Source organism: Scomber scombrus, chromosome 7, assembly GCF_963691925.1.
Source record: "Scomber scombrus chromosome 7, fScoSco1.1, whole genome shotgun sequence".
Taxonomy (NCBI): Eukaryota; Metazoa; Chordata; class Actinopteri; order Scombriformes; family Scombridae; genus Scomber; species Scomber scombrus.
Genome location: NC_084976.1, coordinates 1,513,834 through 1,535,923, shown reverse-complemented (window position 1 = coordinate 1,535,923; position 22,090 = coordinate 1,513,834). Strand labels below are relative to the sequence as shown.

Below are 22,090 nucleotides of genomic sequence, written 5' to 3'. Positions count from 1 at the left end.
GTTTAGCCTAGTAAGCCATTGTTAGCTATACCAGTTGATAAAAACACATTTTGCTGTATTTTTTACATACAAGTTGGACAGTGTTGTGTGTACGACTGATTTAATGAGACACAAATAAGACAAAAATGCTAATAAACAGGATATTACTACAACGTTCACACTGTTGATATTTTGCCATGTTGGCTTTCCAAGTTGGAGATCCAGCTTCAGGGGGCGTTAAAGTTGAAATTTCCGACTGGGAACTTGGAAATTCCGACTTCCAAGTACAACTGGAACGCATCATATAGCGACTACTGGACTGTACCATAATAACAAACCCTGTTTTTGTGAAAAAAAGATACATTTTGAGGTCAGTGCACTTTCACACTCATGCTGTTGGGAATGCTTCCCTGATATATTGATAATTCAAGGACAGTCCTTGAAGCCTTTTCTCTCATAAAAGTGAAATAGTTCCATCAAAGCAGAGCGTAAGTACCACACACAGTAATTGTAGCTTGTCTTGTCAGTCACACACTTGCACTCTTACCTGTCCTTGGAAGTGGTCAAAATGATTTCCTGCAGCAGTTTTAAGACTGTCCGTTTTTTTCTGTTTGAGCTCATCAGTTAGATGATTCGGACCCGGTCTGAGATGAAGGAAGATGCTTTCAACTTTCAACATGAATGTATTTCCTCTGCTGCAGAAAAACATGTTACACAAGCCTTCAGAAACTCCTGCAGGTTAAACTGAGTGAAGCAATTACTTTTAGTCCTGAAGAGCTCCAACAGAGTCACTAAAGGTACTTGAAAACGTCCGCTAGTCTAGCGACAATAAGGCTACAAATAACTGAGTCCTCTGTAGGAACACAGATGCACTCTCCATTCAAACATATTGTGGACACATTATTGTCTCATCCTCAAATATCAGAGAACCCACACTTTTTCAAATGTCATTTTCAGAATACATACACACATATTTATATATATATATATATTTATATATATGTGGGCTAATACCTTAAACACAGACAAGTGCTGTACTTCAGTACAAATTTGAACTTCTCCACTGTATTTCATATCAATTACTCAATCACTCTTTATTTATATAGTGCCAAATCACAACAAAAGTTATCTCAAGGCACTTTTCATAGGGAAATATTGTACTTTTTAGCCTACTGCTATATTTATTCAATCGTTATAGTTTCTAGTAACTTTACAAATTAAGAGTGTATGTACAAAACATATGATGAACGTATACTGTTATTATAACATTTGCTTTTAAGAGGCACAGACATGGTAGGGAATTACTGAGAGACAAACTAACACATTGTTGAGATTTGTTCACAATAAGAAAATATATATTTCCCTGAAATCAGATCAACCTACATTGTCTTTTGGCACTCAATTCTTTCTAGATTATTCAACGCAGAAATTGAATTCAAGCATCAAAACATTCAGCTCAATTAGGACATTATTGCTACTATTACTTTCATTCAACATTTTTCAGCAATTTTGCTTTAGTTTACACATTTTCATGTTTTTCTAACTCTACTAATTTAACTAGTTCATACTTTTAGCTACAAGCTATGAAAATGTTCCACATGTTTAATACATGGTAGGTATTATTCAACTTTCAAATCCCATTAAACTTTTAACCTTTGAAAACTAGAAAAAACATTCCAACCCGCTCATCTTCAACTTCTTTGGAATCATTCACATTTCAACATAGAAACTTCATTCCATCTTCATATGGGTCATAACACTTGGGACTTTTATAAAATGTCCATATCATTTATACTTTTTACAAAATTACAGTACAAGTTTCATGAGATTTTCAGCCCTTTTTAGAATTTTACATGTGTGTGTTGCATGAAATATTCAGACCCAGTAGGTGCAGACCTTCAAAAATCATGAGCACATTATGATGTTACACCTACAGCTCCCACTCTACAAGCACAATTCATACATTCAGACAAATTTATCCTCCCTTATCCAATGTCATTTCCATTTAAATTGTCACAATTGTTTATCCCCTGTCACTGGGGTGCACTGTCACCATAGCAACCTGTGACTCTGTCTGAAGGCAGTAATGACACACATGGCTGTGATTGGCTAATTTAGTGGTTAAATTCTCAGTGTACAGACTCCACACACACACACACACACACACACACACACACACACACACACACACACACACACACACACACACGCTGTCATTTCTGAGTTTCAAAATAAATCCCAAGATGGTCACCTTATTATAACAAGTAATTAAAGCCAGGCTTTTCAAAATAAAAGCCCCCCAACATTCACTGTATTTTAACAGGAAACTAGTTATGGACTAGTTAGTTTTTCAAAATAAACATCCCAAAAAATATTGTGACAGTCCCAAATTATGAGTAGTTGTCCCGGACCTGAATCCTGTTGTGCTGAAAATGAACCATTAATATGATAGTAAGAGACGAATGAACTAAAATGAGACCTGTCTGTATGTTCTGAGACTCAACTTTAATTTGAGACTTGAAGGCAAACATGCTGAGGAGACCTGATGGAAACCTAGTAATGTTAAAAAATGCTGTAATGAACATATTATGTCTTTTGGGGTGTTGCCAAATTGTCTAGAATAGTTAATAAATGAATAACATATTGGACAATAAGCTGACATATCAAATGGGATAACCCTCTCATTCAATTATCAATTGGACATGAATGAGTAGCCCAATGTTTAGTTTAGTTTTTTATTTATTTTATACTCTGAATCCATGAAGATATTCTGATCAATAGTTATCTGATTATATATCTAACCTGCTTGTCAATCAATCAATCAATCAATCAATCAATCAATCAATCAAACACCTTTATTTATCCCCGCAGGGCAATTCAGTTTGCAGCCTCAAGTCACATAGAAACAACAACAAAAAGACCACAAGATTAAAAAAAAAACAAAAAAACAACAACAACAACAACACATACAGCATCCACTCTATCAGTACCACAGGTTGGCATGGGCAACCCGGAGCTAGCAGCAAGTTTCCCAATAACTGTAGCTGCAACTTTACCTTTGTAGGGCAAAATACATGCCCCCCCTCCCACTCACTGACCCTTTCCCTCTGCCCATGTTAACCACACTGGGTAGTACCGACATTAACATTAATTCAGTGTAACTCAGTATTTGTATTCATCAACAGAGAGGGACAGAGCAGCAGATAGTTATCCCAACAGCTCTTCTGTCTCCAATGATCAACTCCAATGATGAATCCGTCCTATCTAGCCACCCTTACCACACCCTCTACCTCCACCCCTCCCACCTTGATGTTAACCCTAACCCTAACCCTATGCACTCTTCTAGCTCCTGTTTCATAATGCCAAAGATCAGACAAATACAATATTTATTTCATTAGCAATATTCATTGACTTAAGTCTCAGCTGTATGGAAGACAACACATACCTGCACGGAGCCCGCATTTAAAAAAAACCTGAGACAAACACATTTACTTTCTCTACATCCTTTCTCTCTATATATCTCTCTCTCTCCATCTTACTCTCACACTCTCATAAGAGCAAGAGAGGAGCCTCATATGTTTATGTGGGGGAAGTCATCATTCGCTCTAATGTTTATTTGCTGAGGTGGAAGGGAGGCAAGGTGACAAATGTGCTGACTGGAGTAAGGAGCATTAGCAGGTGAGGCAATGCATTAAATCCCTCAGACTCAATCATTTAGGTAATGTCCCGTTTGTTTTAGATTCATGGCTCGCACTGCCTCTTTACAGATTGAGTGTGGTCAACCGTGAATCTCAGGCTACCATTATCCTGCACTGTTTCACACTGTTTATACATTGCTGTACATCATCTGCTGCAAACCAGGCAGGAGGCAGTGTGGATTTACAGTGTGAAAAAACTCGTGATTAGAGAGTGGATGGTTCAAAAATGCAGCTTGAACTCCACTCACTCACCAGTTACTGCCAATGTGCCCTTAAGCAAGACACTGAACTCTCAGCAGCTCCCGAGAAGCTGTTCAACGTCCAAAAGTGAAGCCAAGCAGGAAACAAAACTCAAATTGCCATCAGTATTTTATTTCATGAACATTTTTATTTCCCATTTTATTTATTGCAGTTTTTGCACTATTTTTGATCTATCTAAGATGTTTGCAAGTGGTGATTTTGAGTATTTTTCAGTGACATTTGCAGCTTATGATGAAAGTACTCAAACTGTTGTACACCAATCTAAAAGAGAAAAAGGGTGAATGCAACAGGGCTTACTCATTCCTGATCATATGAATTATAGGTACAGAATGTTTACACGTAATTGGTGAGTTGAACTCATAGTTTAAAAAACAGACATTTTTAACCAATTTTGAATGAAACTGTAGGCTTGTTTTAATGTTGAGCCCTCTACATAAATGTATCTGAAATATATGAGTGTGTACAAATGTAATGCTTAATCTTTATTACAGTGATGCAAATACTAGGCAATTTCCTTAATCCATAGTTGCCCATGTTAACAATCATTATTAATTGAGTAATTTAAAGAACATATTCAGTAAACACCAAGATACTTGAATTATGAGTGAAATGAAAACACAAAATAATGACTTGACATTTAAATGACATTTAATTTTGTAGAGATCCTGTCTGACGCTCTGCAACGATTGGACGACAAACTCCAAAGTAATAAACACAGCAAACAGCAGCACAACTTCCAGCTTCATTACAGATCATCAGATGTGTTTCCTTAATCCAAAGTGCTGCAGCCTTCAACAGTCAATAACCTGTAACATTATCAAATAAATATAAAACGGGTCAACTCAATCTCTCCACAATAGACTTCAGTCTGACTGATTGTATGTATATATGTAAAAATAATATCTTATGTGTGTTGTTCAATGTAGTTAATGTCACTTGTACAGTTCAACACTTTTTGCTAGTTTGGATTTTGTGTAGAGTCCTGCTTGTCCTGAACTTTAGTAGCACATTGGAGGCAAGGCAAGCGGTTCAAATGAGTGGGCACAAACCGGTGTAGCCCACCCCCAACACTGCAGGTGGAGCAGAAGACAGAGCCGACACACAAAGCAGATTTGGAAAGGATTGATATGGTACAGAGGTCAGAGGCTTAAAACATTAAATTGAATTATTATTTAAATTTCTTTTTTATCTATTTTTTATTTTAATATATTTATCATCCAACAGCCACCATTGTCACAGCCTGGCTGTAGACTGTGGCAAAAAAGAGGGGTCACAAGAATATTTAATAGTGCATAAGTAAATGTATTCAAAACAACGTAGTCGAAATAAAGAGAAAACCACAAATAGGTCATGTAGGTAATGGATGAGTGAGTGTGTGGTGAATGGGTGTTGTATGCTGAAACAAAGAAAAAGAACCAACAAGCAACAGAGGAGTGTGTGAGGCAGAGGAGGGAGACTGGACTGGCAGCTTCTCTGGCTTTCCACATTAGGCACACCAGGCTCAGGTGTGTCCCATCCTGCTGATTCTGCTGTGGCCGCTAATCAGGAACCTGCCCCTGCAGACACAACACAGAGAGGACATCACAGCCACCCAACCCACACCTTCTATATTTCACCCAGAACCAAACCCTGAAATAAAATGAAGACAAAACACCACCCATAAATCACTTTTTTTTTGCAGGTCACCCATTGGGTGCATGCTGGTACCTGACCTGATGAAGGCCTTTGCTCTGGTGGAAAACCATAAGGCTGGCATGTTATTGATTCAGTGTAATCATGTAATTCAGTTATCACAGTTTAGTTTGTGGATTGTTTCAGTATGTATTGACTGGGATTTCATTAGTTTGTGCATTTCATACATGCACTCCCTTTTCAAGCCAGGTAGCATTAGGATATTGAATAACAGGAAAGCATAACAACATAGTAACCAGTGCAAACGGAAGCCAGTGTTAGAAGTTAAACTGTCTGACTTTAGTGACTTTTTTGTCCTTCTGACCTTTTGCTGATTTCATTCTTTCTTTCTTGTTTGTAATATTCAACACTCTGGTTGCTGGCAGCGTTGTGTCCCCTTCCTCTTTCTTCTATTTCATGGTGGCTGATAAACTATGAAGTAACTCACTGCCACCACCAGCTGCTATATGGAGTGTTTCTTTAGTCTCTTTGCTTTTATGGGGGTCATCCCTATGTTCCCACAGCCCACATCCCTATGTTTCCTCATTTCTAAGAAATGTTCCCACTATCAAAATTAGGCCCTATGTTCCCTCAGGTCAACATTCCCACAGCACAGGTATGACCATTTCCTAATGCACATAACATGTTGTTGTCCCCCCACTTAACCTGTTGCCAGGGACCCAAGGAAGTACAAAATCGGATTTGGTGAAATTTGGAAATACGATTTGTTCAATACTGGTAAACTTTGACTAAACAAGTGAACAGCACTCTGGGCAGCTGCTGTTTGAACAGGCACTGCAGTGTATTCGGAAAGTAATAGGTAGCAGTAATAAGTAATGTAGTAGTAGTGATATACTGTAGTACAGTAATAAAAGGTAATCATACTGTAAAGGCAGGAATCTTTGTACTGTATGAGAGAGAAATGATTTATTTTATTGTTAAACTGAGGGAACATCACTTCCCTTTTATGGTGGATCCTTTATTCCACTGGTTTCTTGTGGACACAGATATGACTTTACTAAGTCAGTAAATCCAGAAAGTGGCCGTCCCTGATAGGATAGGATTTAGTGACCAAAATGACAGTATGGGTGGGATTAGAAAACATTCTTTTTATTGCAGAGCTTGCTTGCTTTTGTTTTTTTTATGTGAAAGAATTTACTTTTTGTGCATTTAGTCATAGTTTTGCTTTAAACATTGTGTTTATACTGTAACACACTAGTTATACTTATCAGTATTTCACCATTACAAAGTGAAAATTCATCTCTCAGTTGTGAATATTGTATTTTTGCATCGACTTGGGAGTTTTGAGGAGTAATTGCTGCACTCGTTTGGGATAATTGTGGAAATCTAACCTCATTTAGTTCAGGTTGAAATCCAAATCAAGTATAAGAGAAAGTGAGCTGAAAAACTGCATGTTTTTTTTATTACCGGTTATGTTGTTTCTGCCTTTCTAATATACATATGCTTCTGACCCTTCCTCATCCTCCCACACATCCTCCTACGCTCATGCATACACACAATGCAAAGTGGCCTGTGGCAAAACTCTCAATTCCCACAACTTGATCTCAGAAGCACCTCTGGGAAAAAAAAGAAAAAAAAGAAAACAAAAACCCTGCCACCCACCTTCATTACAGGATAACAAGCCTTGATCAAGTTCTAGATGAAGTTCTTTTGGAAAGTGTGATTTATAAAACTTTGCCATTTGTGTAACACCTTAATACCTTTCAATGATTTGTGTCTTGATCAAGCAGCAACAAGGAGTCGTGACGATCATTTGTTCGGATGATGGACTCCACAAACAAATAAAATGACAGGTGGAAGGGACGACTTGAAGATCTCTACATAATATGACTTCTTTAATATTCAGGCAGCACAGTGGAGCAGTAGAAGCCGTAGTGCTGTCACATCACAGTCGTCAATCCATTACCTTAACCCTCAGTCCAGGTTCGGCGAGGTGGAGACTACAAATGACTCGTAGGTGTGAATGTCATATAAATATGAATGTGTTGGTTATTTTTTAGGAAAACAAATGATTGGAACCATACATACATGATGACTGTGATCAATTATGAATCAGGATTGAGGCTCACTTGTCTTCATTATAGCGTGTGGTGATTCTGACGATGGATGTACTCCCTTAGCAACATACTGATACATACTCAAAATTCACTCAGAGTTTCTTGGAAATAAAGTGTGTGTATGTGTGTGAATGTATGTCTGCTGTACCAATAAAAGAAAACAGTCTGGCCAAAGAAACAGACAAGTTAGCCTGTCATTTTAATTTAGTATTAAATGGTAAATGGACTGTACTCATATAGCACTTATCTAGTCTTCTGATGACTCAAAGTGCTTTTACACTATGTGTCACATTCACCCATTCACACACATTCATACACTGATGGTAGGACACATCAACATGCGGACTGGAGGAGCCGGGAATCAAACCACCAATCTTCACATTAGTGGACAACCTGCTCTACCTCCTGAGCCAAAGCCACCATATTATATACAACAAAAATATAGTAAATGTAGTCAAATATGTATTTGCTTCTGGTAGACTTCAACACACTTAACATGTGTACAGGTTATGGCTCAAATACTGCTAATCATTAGCTATTTCGATTTAATCATTTGCAGCATGGCTATCACTTTACTGTCACTAAGGAAACATGAAGGTTGATATTCATAAAAGTGAAAGATGACCACAGAGTTTAATCTGAATTTCTCTGAAACAGTGTCAACAATATTCAAAAGCACAGGTTGATCTGAACTGTATTACAGCTTACAGAGTGCAGTGATGCGAAGTAACTAAGTACATTTACTCAAGTACTGTACTCACTTTTGAGATACTTTTACTTCAATCAAGTATTTCCATTTGATGCTACTTTATTCTACCTTATAATAAAACAAGCTTTTAAAATACAACACATTGTTAAAGATGAAACCAGTGGTTTCCAACCTTTTTGTCTTTTGACGTCTTACAAAAAGCAGTGTGTAGTCTGGCTCACATTTCAGATGTCTATGAGTTGTTAACAGCTCCACCAAATAGTGATTTTTCCCTCTAAACTTCTCACATGCTTTCATTTCAATAAATGTTTAAATGATCCAATATTTCAGCAAAAATCTAAGATTAGAGAAAAAGTCCAAAAACTGAAAACACATTTGTGTACCAGAACTTAGTTTGTTCTTCTTTCCTCTCCCATTAATCATCTCACCACTCCTCACATGTATCTGCTGACCCTTTGGAGGGGCCCCACCCCTAGGTTGGGAACCACTGGACTAAACTAGCTAACTGTATATAAAGTAGTGTAAACTAGCTCCACCTCCAGCAGCTACAACAGTAACATGCTGCTCTAACACTGATGCTTCACTATTAATAATCTAATGATGTCATAATAATAATATATCAGTCAGAGGACCAAACCACTACTTTACTGTAATACTGCATACTACATCACTATAATACTGCAGTACTTTTACTGTAATACTGCATACTACATCGCTCATAATACTGCAGTACTTTTACTGTAATACTGCATACTACATCACTCATAATACTGCAGTACTTTTACTGTAATACTGCTTACTACATCACTCATAATACTGCAGTACTTTTACTGTAATACTGCATACTACATCACTCATAATACTGCAGTACTTTTACTGTAATACTGCATACTACATCACTCATAATACTGCAGTACTTTTACTGTAATACTGCATACTACATCACTCATAATACTGCAGTACTTTTCCTGTAGTAGGATTTTTCATAGAGGACTTTTACTTGTAATTGAGTATTTTTGCATTGCTGTATTGATACTTATACTTAATAATTATTTTTTATATAGCACTTTTTAAAAACAGACTTTACAAAGAGCTTTAACAGACAAAGCAAAACCAGGAAACACAGAAGGTATTATAATATAACTACAGAGGCAAACGGTGAGGCCAAACAAAAGCAACACAAAATTAAGAGTAAATTAAGATAAAGTTGAAACAAGAAGACAAAAGACATAAAAACACAGCATAGAGAAGACAAAAGGATGATGAAAGATGAGGATGATAAAACAAATAAAAGACAATAAAAACAATAAAAATGTAAATTTAAATACAAATAAAAACAATAAAAAAAGATGGCATTACATAAAAGAAAGTCTATAAAAATGAGTTTTAAGATGTGATTTAACAGCAGTCACTGACTCTGTGAGCCTTATCTCCTCAGGCTGTTCATTCCAAAGCCGAGGGGCCCTGATGGCAAAAGCACAGTCGCCTTTAGATTCCATCCTTGACTTTGGAACAGCCAGAAGGGCCCCGCTTGATGATCTAAGGCTGCAAACTGGCTCATATGAGGTCAACGTTTCTGTTATGCAGCTTGGGGTCAGACCCAGATGTACTTTAAAGTGATCAGTGAAATCTTAAATTCTAAATTGCACAGTGAGTCAGTGGAGAGAAGCCAGGACTGGGGTGATGTGGTGTTGTTTATTAAAACCAGTAAGAAGCCAAGCTGCTACATTCTGAACCAGTTGGAGGCGAGAAAGTGATTTTTGATTTATGCCAGAGAGGACTGAGTAACAATAATCAAATCTAGAGAAAACAGCTAAATCACTGTGGAATGCTGGCATACTTTGCTGGGAGTCTTCAGCTATGATCTGTCGTGTTTTCCATTAATCTTAGTATACATGTGCAAAATGTACAGTAAGGTTTATCTGCAATGGAAACTGAGTTCAGGAGATCTTCTGTGCCCTTACTCTCTGATGCTCCCATATACAGCCTCTCTGGGTAATTTGTTCAATTTAATGTGTTCAAGGAGAGAAACTTTGTGACCCAAATGTAACACTATTCGAGATTCACTAGAAGAAAGAGAAGTTAGCGTGCCCAAGGAAAGATAATTCAGCATTACAATTTGGGAAGATGGATAGGATCATTATTTACTCGCAAGTCTGCTGCCCTTGTGGCTGAGCTTTGGTAAAGCCTTGGAAAGGAGCAGCTTCAAGACCTTGCCCATACAAATGTAATATGTGATTCTCACAGGGGGTTGTGAAAATCCGCTCTCCCAGCCGGATGCCCATGTTTGACCTCCAGTCGTCCCACAGGGTCCCTGCAGAAAATGCAATTTATCAAGCCTGTTCTCTGCAGCACCTCGGCAACGCTCCATATCTGGATGATGACCAGTTTAACTGCTCTGTGCACAAGAAAACGCTACACATAGTGAAGAGACTAGCAACCAAGTTCATATCACAGCATTTGTTAAGTATTCATTTAAAGTTGATATAAAGAAAATAAAGCATTAGAGAAAAACAAGGTAAGTGATTCTTGTATGCTAAAATAAAAGAGACACTGAAGAAAACCTACATATGTCATTACATCCCTTTGAAAATACAGCTATTAATGCAATCCAATAAAGTGGGGGCGCTTTGTACTTCATTGTGTTTTTTAACCTAAAAAATACAAAGTAATGTAAGGATTGCATTGCCACTTTTTCAATTGAATATTGAATTGCCATTTTGCAGAATGCATTTCCATTTGAATAAAGGTGCAAGAATACCATGGCAATATGGAATTGAATTAAATACATTTTAATTCATAATTTTCATTGAGATAATTAAAACTGTATTGAAGATAGCATTGCCACTTTGCATTTTGAATTACATAAATTGAACACTGAATTGCCATTTTGCACAATGCATTTTCATTTGAATAAAGGTGCAGATACGCTTCCATACAATTTAATCAGCCCAAATGGGCTTCACATGTGGGGCGCATGTTACTGAAACCATGTGGGACCCGCAAAATTTGTCCAGTTCAAGCCCATGCACACTCAGTACCCACATAACCTGCATTTAACCCATGTAGGGCCCACATGGACATGCTGGCTGCGAGGATTCCGAGTCTTTAACCCCCATCAGCCCAGTTTCTTTTGGGGGGAATTGTAAGGAGGTCTAGCACCCACCTCAAGCCACTTCACACCACCATGGATCAACAGAACCCAAACCCCCAGAGGTGCAGCCAGCCTCACCACACTTGCACACCCCAGTACCACAGCTACATTAACACTAGAACTGCCCAGGGTTGCTATATACCTAAAATTGACTACAGTAGCCAGATGGCTCATCATTTAAGATCCTCCCACCCGTTGTGCCCACTCTGTTCTGACTGGTTAGCTTCTGGGAACAGTAGTAGCAAGATTTCACTTATTTTTCCTGTTCTTTAGTCAAAATGGAAACTTTTGAGCTAATGCAGTGTGACATGCTATTTTCTCTAATATGATGTATTATGTAAGGTGGACATTTTTACTACAACACATCAGACTGTTTTCAGCCGTGCTAGAGACAGCTGTTTTGGAAAGTCAATCTTTTCTTCCACCACTTTGATCAATATTTAATATCTCAAGAACTATTGCCATGACGTTTTGTACATTCATGGTCTAAAGAGAACGTTTCCTACTGAATATCACTTTACATGCACAATTATCAGGTGCGGAGCTTGAATTGATTCAATACTGTGGTTAATGACCAAATATCTGCAAAATTAATGACATTCCCTTCAGCTGCAGCTCTACTTTGTGGTAAGTGCTAATTAGTTGGCTTAGAAGGGTTGACACAATAAAACATCTCATGTAAATATCCTACATTGTTATAACCCCTGTATTTATTATTGAGTTATATTAACTTCATGTACACAACATCAATTGGCATAAAACTTTTTTTTAAATTGCATCCAACAATATCAAAACAGAGAGTATACACCACTTGTGCATTAATGTACAGTGCTGTTTCAGTCCCTAAACTGTCAAGCTCAGAATGCATTTATGCAGTCTGGCAATTAGTTTGAGCTTTAGTGGACTGAGGAAGGGATCTGGAATACTAAGTGAGGATTTATATGTGGTAGAGTGACTGGGTCATCTGTATCCTCGCCCCACTCACAGACCTGCCTGTGTGTGATATCTGCTCGCCTCATAAACAGGAAACAAACAAACAAGACTCTAAACACTGTTAGCTGAACATAAAGCTGATTTTCTTCCAGCTGTACACAGAAAGTGTGTTTCTTGTTAGTCTTGGCGTCGCTTCATTATCGCTCCCACTTCATGACAATCGTTGGTGTGTTTTGGGAACTCATCATGCTGAAAAAACCCCAAAGACACAAAGTGGGATGTTAGCAGGGATATCAAAGCAGCCGTGTGTGTGTGTGTGTGTGTGTGTGTGTGTGTGTGTGTGTGTGTGTGTGTGTGTGTGTGTGTGTGTGTGTGTGTGTGTGTGTGTGTGTGTGTGTGTGTGTGTGTGTGTGTGTGTGTGTGTGTGTGTGTGTGTGGAGGATGTTTGAGACTGGGTGCAGGTGTGTATGAATTGGATAAAATGTAAAACGTTAACTTGCAAATGGATGAAAACATCTGTTAATTTGGAAGCTGACTCTGGGGAATTTCTGTGTGTGTGTGTGTGTACGTGTGTGTGTGTGTGTGTGTATGTGTGTGTGTGTGTGTGTGTGTGTGTGTGTGTGTGTGTGTGTGTGTGTGTGTGTGTGTGTGTGTGGTATGAGTATGAAAACTTTCTCATTTGTCATTTGTGAATCTGCACACATGTATCCAAAAATATGTTTGACAGAGGAGGGATGTGCAGTGATGATAAGTAGAGCACCACAGTTAACCTGCTGGCTCACATACTGATGATGAACACAACTAAAGTGCAGCGATAAGAGATGATCTCCCCCCCCCCCCCCCCCCCCCCCCCCCCCCCCCCCATCCAGCCTCTTGAGACCAGCAGACCACTGACCTGGAATAATTGCTTTTGTTGAGCTGTGAGCTTATACCTTGACTTGGGATGAAACAGAGGATATGGCTGCTGGTCTTTGTTTCTTCAGTAATGGTACAGAGAGCCTTGTTAATTCTGGAACCTTAATCCTTTATTCCCTGAATCAGCAAGTTTGTGACAAGCAGTGGCTGAAGATGACACTGAAGTTCCTTTGTGTTTACTTTCATGTTTAATCTGAAAGCAGCAGCATCCAACTGTCCTCTGACTGGGCTCTTGGGGATTTCAGTCATACGTACTGTGGCACATCTAAACTGCTCACAATTTCACTGAATGGTTCTGAACAAAATTCAAATCATAATATCAAGCCTCATTACATAGATAAACTAGTCTTCAACTGAAAAGTGATTTGTGCTTTATATCCAAATGACTCATCTCTCCTGAGACACAGTCAGTGGACTTTATTGTTTATTTAGCAGAGACAATACACAATACATATATTGCATCAGATCAAGCTAAAAGCTCTTTTTCATCTGTAGTCCTTGGGTGGAGGTTACAAAGATAAAAGATCAATTATAGTAAATTACAAACTTATACTTTGTAAAAACAAACAAACAAAAAACACAATACTAGATTCCAAATAAGGAGCACATCATCAGCAAAGTTTTGGGTTTTTTTTTTTTTTTGGGAAATTTCCAACCAGACACTGTGACTGACAATGCTGACTAGTGTCCTTTTGCTCAATAATCAAAATAATAATGTGCAAATAACTAACATTTAATCACTACTGAATACTTGAGGTTGAAATTTAAACACAAAGTCAAAGTCACATTTCACAGAGAAATCTGACTTTGACTTTGCATTTTGACTTTGTTGTGCCTTTATTTCCATTATATTTTTATTTTAGGGTTCTCAAATTCAGATAGAGGATTCATGCCATCTCTCTCTTATATTCAGATCTGAGTTTTAGCGTCTTCATTTTATCAAGCGTATTTAAGCAACCAGTTTTTGACTTGATTTGAATTTTTCGATCTGATTTGAGTTAATTGAGCACCTTGAATAAAGCTTTTAAGGGACGCAAATTTCTATCTGAATTTCAGAACCCTACAATATATATTGGAAATAAAGTTTTTGAAATTCAACAAAGTGACTGTAGAGAATTTCACAAAGGGAAATTTAGACCACATAAATTCCGAATGGTGGTTTCAAAGTCAAACATTTCAGTTTAATACATTCTTGATATATTTTGATATAATTCAAATTATTAGTGCAATTTTTTTTTTCTTCCATAGTTGTGCATTAGCAGCATTTCAGATACTGTGAAATGATGTTTGGGAATAATTGGAAAGCCTGTGGTGGTATCTGCAGGTGGTACATCAGCTTTTGTTCATCTGAGTACAGATTCAAAGCAGAACACTGAAGCTCTCTAAATTCCCACAGTGTGTATGACCCTGGAGTTATAGGCTTTCAGTTGTTAAAGCCAGTCCAAAATTATACTTATAATTTTAACCCTCCTGTTGTCCTTGAGTCAAGGAAGGAAGAAAGGAAGAAGGAGGTAAAGGAGGAAGGAAGGGAGGAAGAATGAAGGAAAGGAGGGAAGAAGAAGGAAGGATGGAAGGGAGGAAGAAGGAAGGAAGGAAGGGAGGAAGGAAGAAGGAAGGAAGGAGGGATTGAAGGAAGGAAGGAAGGAAGGAAGGAAGGAAGGAAGGAGGGAGGAAAGAAGGAAGGATGGAAGGGAGGAAGAAGGAAGGAAAGGAGGAAGGAAGGAAGGAAGGAAACGAGGGAGGGAGGAAGGAAGAAGGAAGGAAGGAGGGAAGGAAGGGAGGAGGGAGGAAAGAAAGAAGGAAGGAGGGAGGGAGATAGGAAAAGAGGAAGTAAGGAAAGAAGGACAGAGGAAAGGAGGAAGGTAGGGGGGAGGAAAGAAAGAGAGAAGGAGGGATGAAGAAAGGAACGGTCAAAACAGACAGGGTCAATTTGACCCGGGAGGACGACACAAGGGTTAATATGTGAGCATGTGTAATGTCAGTGTCACAGAGAGTTAAGGACATTTGAGGTTCAGATTTCTCTCACAGTTGTTGACTTTGAATCTGAACCATCACTAAAGAACTTCACCATTCATATATATTGTGCAAACATATTGTAAATTATTGACGAGCGGTTTGGAATTAGAGGCAAGAAGCAGCTCTCAACAGTGTCAATCCTTTACTGACATGCACCACAGAGGACACAAACTCACAAAACATAGAAGTTTATTATTAACGGTTAATGGCAATAAGCATTAATAATAAACCACCACAAAAAGGTCAATTATCAACATAAACCACCATGTTCTGAACAGACTACACACACAAACACAGCATTTGAAATGAACAGCAAACCTAATAAACCATTTAGTAAACTTTATTTCAACTATTATATTTTATTTTACACATTCACACATTTCATATTTTCTGAAAATCACTTCACAAGCTCAAAATCTTATTGACCCTTATCTGAGACAATACAGACTAATACACACACACACACACACACACAGTGATTTTTTATTTTATTTGAATGACCCAAAAATCTCCTTGTGAATATCACTCAGCTCTGTGATGTTCTGGCAGATTTCTGTCCAGCTTGTTCAACCTGTTGCAGTAAACATTGCAAACAGCCACATGGTTCAGCCTTCTCCATTCTTAGCCAAGTTTGAAGTTTTCTCAAAGCACAGAAACGTATTTAAGTCTCAGCTGAAGGGGCATGAACACCCAGTAGAAGTCTCACCAGGTTCTCTACCTGGCTGAAGAGTGGTCGTACCTCTGGCACCATGTCCTTCAGTGTGCTGACCACATCAGCACATGTGCTACACTGATGGCTGCACTTGAACATTGCCAGATGCACCTGCACTGCTGATATCTCAATCTGTGGGTAGCTTTTGATGACGTTCACGTTGGCAGAGATGAGGACATCCCCTTGTCTCTTGAGTGTATGAATTTTGTCAGAGTCAAAACATTCCATTCACTGTATAGTTACTGTATCCAGCAGGTTGAAATACTGTGCTCTATAGTGGGATTCATCTGAGACATGGACATGTGGTTCTGCATGTCCAGAGAGGTATTTGGGAGGAAGGTGTATGTGGGGCCTCTGGATGGGTACAATGATGGGGCAATTTGCCTGGCTTGAAAATATAAGCTGCTGAAATGCTTCTTTGTTAGTGTTTGTCCAAAAAACAAAAGAAGAAAATGTTAACATGCCGGATATCCTTTGCTTTTTATATTAAATGAGACAATCAAGCTTTCTAAGCTGATGTCTCATCCTGAACTGGTTGAAGCCCGAGAAGCATGTTTCCTTTAAGGAAACTCTCATGCAGTCCATTGGCTCCCATTGGCTGTGGTCTTTTTATAACTGCTGGCAGCCACGTTCTGTAATGAAGTCAGAACAGTCTTGTAGTTAGTCTTGTGTTGCACTAATTGGACAACAGGTGTGAGTACTGCCCATCTGGTAGTACACAACAGTTTGAGATATCTGAAAGTGATCAGTTAAAGAGACATCAACCATCTAAAAAATGTTTTTGTACTAGCCAGACCAGTGAAAGAAAACTCCCTAGTCATGAGCCAAGTTCAGTGAGACACAGTGTGATCTGCAATGAACATACAGTGCTAGCAGTTGGTCTTTTCTCAGGAAAGCTTGAACACTTTGCACATTACCCTACATGTTTGCTGCCCCATCGTAAATCTGCTTCTTAACTGTGAAACTGGAAGATTCAGTCGATGTAGCACATCAGTGGCCACCTTTACAATCCCCTCACCTGTTGCATTTCTTTACTTCACACAATCCAATGAATCCTCTCTGGGTTCAAGGTTTTTGTCAATAAAATAAAGGCATATTGACTTTTTATCAACCCTTCTACGGTCATGTCCTGTGTCCCATCAATAATCAACGAGGACTATTACCACTACTGACAAAGACTTCATTTCCTGTGAGTTTATGAACAATAGTGTAGCTCAAGATCTTCAGTGTTCAGATTTTGATTCTTAGGACTAGTAAAACCCACATTTCTTTGCAGCCAGGAGGTCAGTTTGGGTCATTTTCTGCTTTGTATCTCAGTAACTGTTTAAAGTTTCCCTCATCATTCTCATGTCCTCTCAACACTTCATTTTCCCAGCCAAATATTAAACACCACCTACAATCTTCTAGACCTTTTCTCTGGCCTTTTCCTGCTGTTTCTTTTGTGCATGTGATAGTTTTGCAGTCGTGGGCATTCCTCAACAATGTGGTCATTGCATGTTTGTGGCGCTCACTCCTCTGATGAAAGTTAAACCTTTCTATTCTTTCTTCCAGTTTTTAAATCCAACAGATACAAAAGCAGGATTTGTCTTCCTTGCAATAATGTGACTTCTAATCATTAAAGGCTGCAATGATGCCATGGCCTCTCCTGGAACTAGAGCAAGGTCTTGGATGGTAACCGTTGAGGTGGTATGCCCTTAACATTTACTTGTTTGGGCTTTTCTCCAATTTCCTCTGCTGTCATTTCTGCATTCTGTCTCTGAGCCCTGTCTTTCTCTCTATGCCCTGAAATACAAAATATAAGATTTTCATCACTTTTTGACTGAATAAGCACATTTTTAAAAATCCCTTGTTATTTGTATGCAGTCTAGTCTGTCTAGACTATGAAAAGTGCCCTGAAATAACTTTTTTTTTTATAATTTGGTGCAATATAAATAAAAAATAAATAATAAATAACAAAAATAAAACTGGCTTGATCTGTTTGTTTGAACCCAAGCATTAATATTTAGTATTTATATGAACTTGAGTTATTGTCTATCCATTAATATTGCAGCTTTTAGGCTCACTATATTTTCTTAACTTTGTTTAGGAACATAACATGAGTTAATCTCTTGAGCAGTTTCCTGCCCATTGTGTACTGTCTGTACACCATGGTGACTGTCCTAAATTCAACACCCACAGGGATACTAGACACATTGATACACACACACACACACACACACACACACACACACACACACACACACACACACACACACACACACACACACACACACACACACACACACACACACACACAAAAATCATCAAACTGCAACTGAAATAATAAAAAGGATGAATGTTGAAAACTGTTAAATTTAACATTAACTAGTTGCAAAAAGCACTGACAGAAGATACTTCATGGGTTAATACAGTCACAGTTTTCATGTCCTTAAGGATGATATTTGACTTGCTAACTCACCTCTGTCTCTGCTACACTGTCCCCGCCGTCTCTTTCCTCCTCACTGTGCCCTGCGACTACATGCTGATTCTCCTAAATGAATTACAGCAGCAGATGCATGATAGTGAGAAAGAGAAAGCAGACTTTGTCTGTACAATTTTGTCCATATTAGGACATAATATGTCCAGAAATATAATGACAGTAATATCTACAGATTGGATACGGATATATGAGTCACATGATGAAAATGAACACATTTACCTTCACCACAGCTAATGTGCAACTTCAGATACACATATACAGCCACACTAAATTAAAGTAAATTCATGTTATGATCTTGTTGCTTGTTACTGATTGCTCAATAAATTGTATTATATTGGACAGTTATTCATCATCTGTTTTTTTTCTATTTAGGATGAGTGAGGCAAATACAGAGAATGAAAATAATCAGTGTAAATTAGCTAATAGTATGTAGTTAATAGAATTGCCTTTAATAGCCTCTAACTGTTGAGACATTCTGTCACTCTATGTGATAATGAAATCATCCTAAGCAATGCTGACAGTGTGTCTTTTAGGCTGTTTAGTAAATAAATTCCTTACATTTCCCCTCCTTTTCCCTGGAGACATAGTTGCTGAGTTGTTGTGTGACAAAGAATCAAACCATTTCTATACTGACAAACAACCCAGCCAGCATGTCCATGTGGGCCCCACATAGGTTAAATGCGGGTTACGTTGGTACTGAGTAGGCATGGGCTTGAACTGGACACATTTTGCAGGTCCCACATGGTTTCAGTAACATGGGCCCCACATGTGAAGCCATTGTGGGCTGGCTAAATGGGCCCCATTTAAGGCCCATTCTGATCCCACTTGGACTCCATTTGTGCACATTTGCATAAAGTTGAGCTTTTCTCTCTTATGGGCTTCAGGTGGGCCCCAACTGGGTGAGACCCATGTAGGCCACATATGTTTGCCCATATGGGGTCTAAGTGTCATCAGAATGGATCTTAAATGGGGACCATTTGGCCAGCCCACATGGGCTTCACATGTTGGGCCCATTCTTCTGAAACAATGAGTTCTTTCCCTGGAGTCCTTTGTGTTTTTGACCAGTCGCTAGCTTTTGAACCTGCCTTTTTGCCTGCCGTCTTTGTACCGTTGCCCCCACTGCCTGATCACCTGTGTACCGACTTTGGCTTGATTAAAGGACTGTTTTTCTGATTACCTCTGAGAACGAGTCTGCTTTTGAGTCCCAGCTCACGTCAGCCATCACAATGGGGCTCATTCAGTCAGCCCATGTGGGTTTCAATCAATCAATCAATCAATCTTTATTTGTATAGCGCCAAATCACAACAAAGTTATCTCAAGGCACTTTACACATAGAGCAGGTTCTAAACCGTACTCTTCAAGTTTTAATTTATAAAGAGACCCAACATTCCCACATGAGCAAGCATTTAGCGACAATGGCAAGAAAAAACTCCCTTTTAACAGGAAGAAACCTCAGACAGAACCAGGCTCAAAGTGGGCGGCCATCTGCCTCGACCGGTTGGGGTAGAGGGGAGAGAGAGGAAGGATAGGAGAGAGAGAGAGAGAGTAGCACATAGAAAATAAACATTGAAGCTAGAAGGTCCGGGACTGGAATCTGTCATCCGGACGTCTACAGGCCCAGATCACCTGTGAGATGAGAAAGCACAGACAACTCCGGGGAAGAAGTGTAGGTTACTGAATGCATTAATAGTACATGAATGTTATTGGATATAGATGGATGGATAGAGAGAGAGAGAGAGGAGGAGAGAGGAGCTCAGTGCATCATGGGGGTAGGAGTCCCCCGGCAGTCTAAGCCTATAGCAGCATAAACTAGGAGCTTGCTAACTATAAGCTTTCACATGTGGGGCCCGCAAAACTTGCCCAGTTCCGGCCCATGCCCACTCAGTACTCACGTAGCCCACATTTAACCCGTGTGGGGCCCACATGGACATGCTGGCTGGGTATTGAGTCCATTCATTTCCTGTGGTTCTTTAGTTTGGATCATTTCATTGGGTATGTTTGTTCAAAAGATGTGGGCTTATATGACACATACTGGTTTTGAACTGCCTGTGCGAGGTGGTGATTAAAAGCTTTTTTTCCGTTGCTGTTTTCATTCTCTTTTTAGAGCACACCATGTGAACAAGATACTAAAAGATGACGTGCAAACACTGCAGACCACTGATTGTTTAGTCAATCATCTCATTCACAGGCTTTCTGTTTCAGAGAAAGCTTTCCATCACTTCCTCTTCTCGCTCCACCACTCTCTCTCCCTCTATCTATCTCTCTCTCTCTCTCTCTCTCACTCACTCAGCTGCTATGCTTGTAACACACAGCATTCACACGTGAGTAAAAAACAACCAATTAGTCATGTTGTTATTTGTATGTACTGTACTGCTGCATGAGTTGGATGTATGAAGAGCAACAGTAATGAAACAGAAACTAAAAGTGTCTGCCTCCACAGTAAATCAGCTGTTGAGTGTTTGATGGCTGTTTATTTGTGCTTTAGAATTTGGCCATTGTGAAATAATCAATGACATTGTATTTCTGTCATTCATGCTTTATTTCTCTCTCTCAGAGAAAGCTTTCCACCACTGTCTCTCTTCACCAGCACTGTCTCTCTGTCAGTCTGTAGCCCCGCCCCACTGCTGCAGAGCAGAGCAGCTCACTCATCCCTAGTTCATTAATAATCAACATGTTCCATGTCCAAATTGCACCAAATTCCACACTGCATGTCCTTATGTCCTCAGCAACACACCTGACAAATGTGAAGTAGATCAGACGAGGGACTCTCAAGATATGCGAAAGACATACATACATACATACATACATACATACATACATACATACATACATACATACATACATACATACATACATACATACATACATACATACATACATACATACATACAGACAGACAGACAGACATACACATACAAACATAAAACATATATACATGCATACATTCATACAGACAGAAATAGACATACATACATACCGTCCTATCCAGACCCAGCCCTGTAACTGATGAAATATTGAGGATTGTTACATTTTGTCCGAGCGTTTCTATTTTATCGGGCGCAGCTTCTCCAGCTATTACGCTAAAAGTGGAAACTTACAGACCACCGTGTATAGTCAATCTTCTCACGTGATGCTAATCAGCCAATCAAATCCATGCATTCGGACATGCCGAGAGACTCGACTGTCATTAAGATACACACAGAGAAAAGTTCATATGTGATGAGATATTTTGTTATGAAGTTATTAGATGTGAAATTAAGTTCATGGTTTAAGTTTAAGTTAAGTTTAAAATTAAAAACAGATTCTTTTTTATTTTTCTAAAACTAAGCACTTTATTTAAGAAGCACAATCAAATGCTTTCTGTAATGCATTTTATTTTAAAGTGTCATCTTTATTTGATATAAGAAAAGAACATTTATTTAACTTATTCTTTTTTTAAATTCTTATTTAATTTATTTTATTATTTATTTGAATCCCACAAGTTG

The 22,090-nt window shown here is 38.7% G+C and overlaps 1 pseudogene; it reads right to left on the bottom strand.

Moving 5' to 3' along the window:
- LOC133983313 (uncharacterized) overlaps positions 1-22,090 on the bottom strand; it is a 44,454-nt pseudogene that overhangs the window by 5,757 nt on the left and 16,607 nt on the right.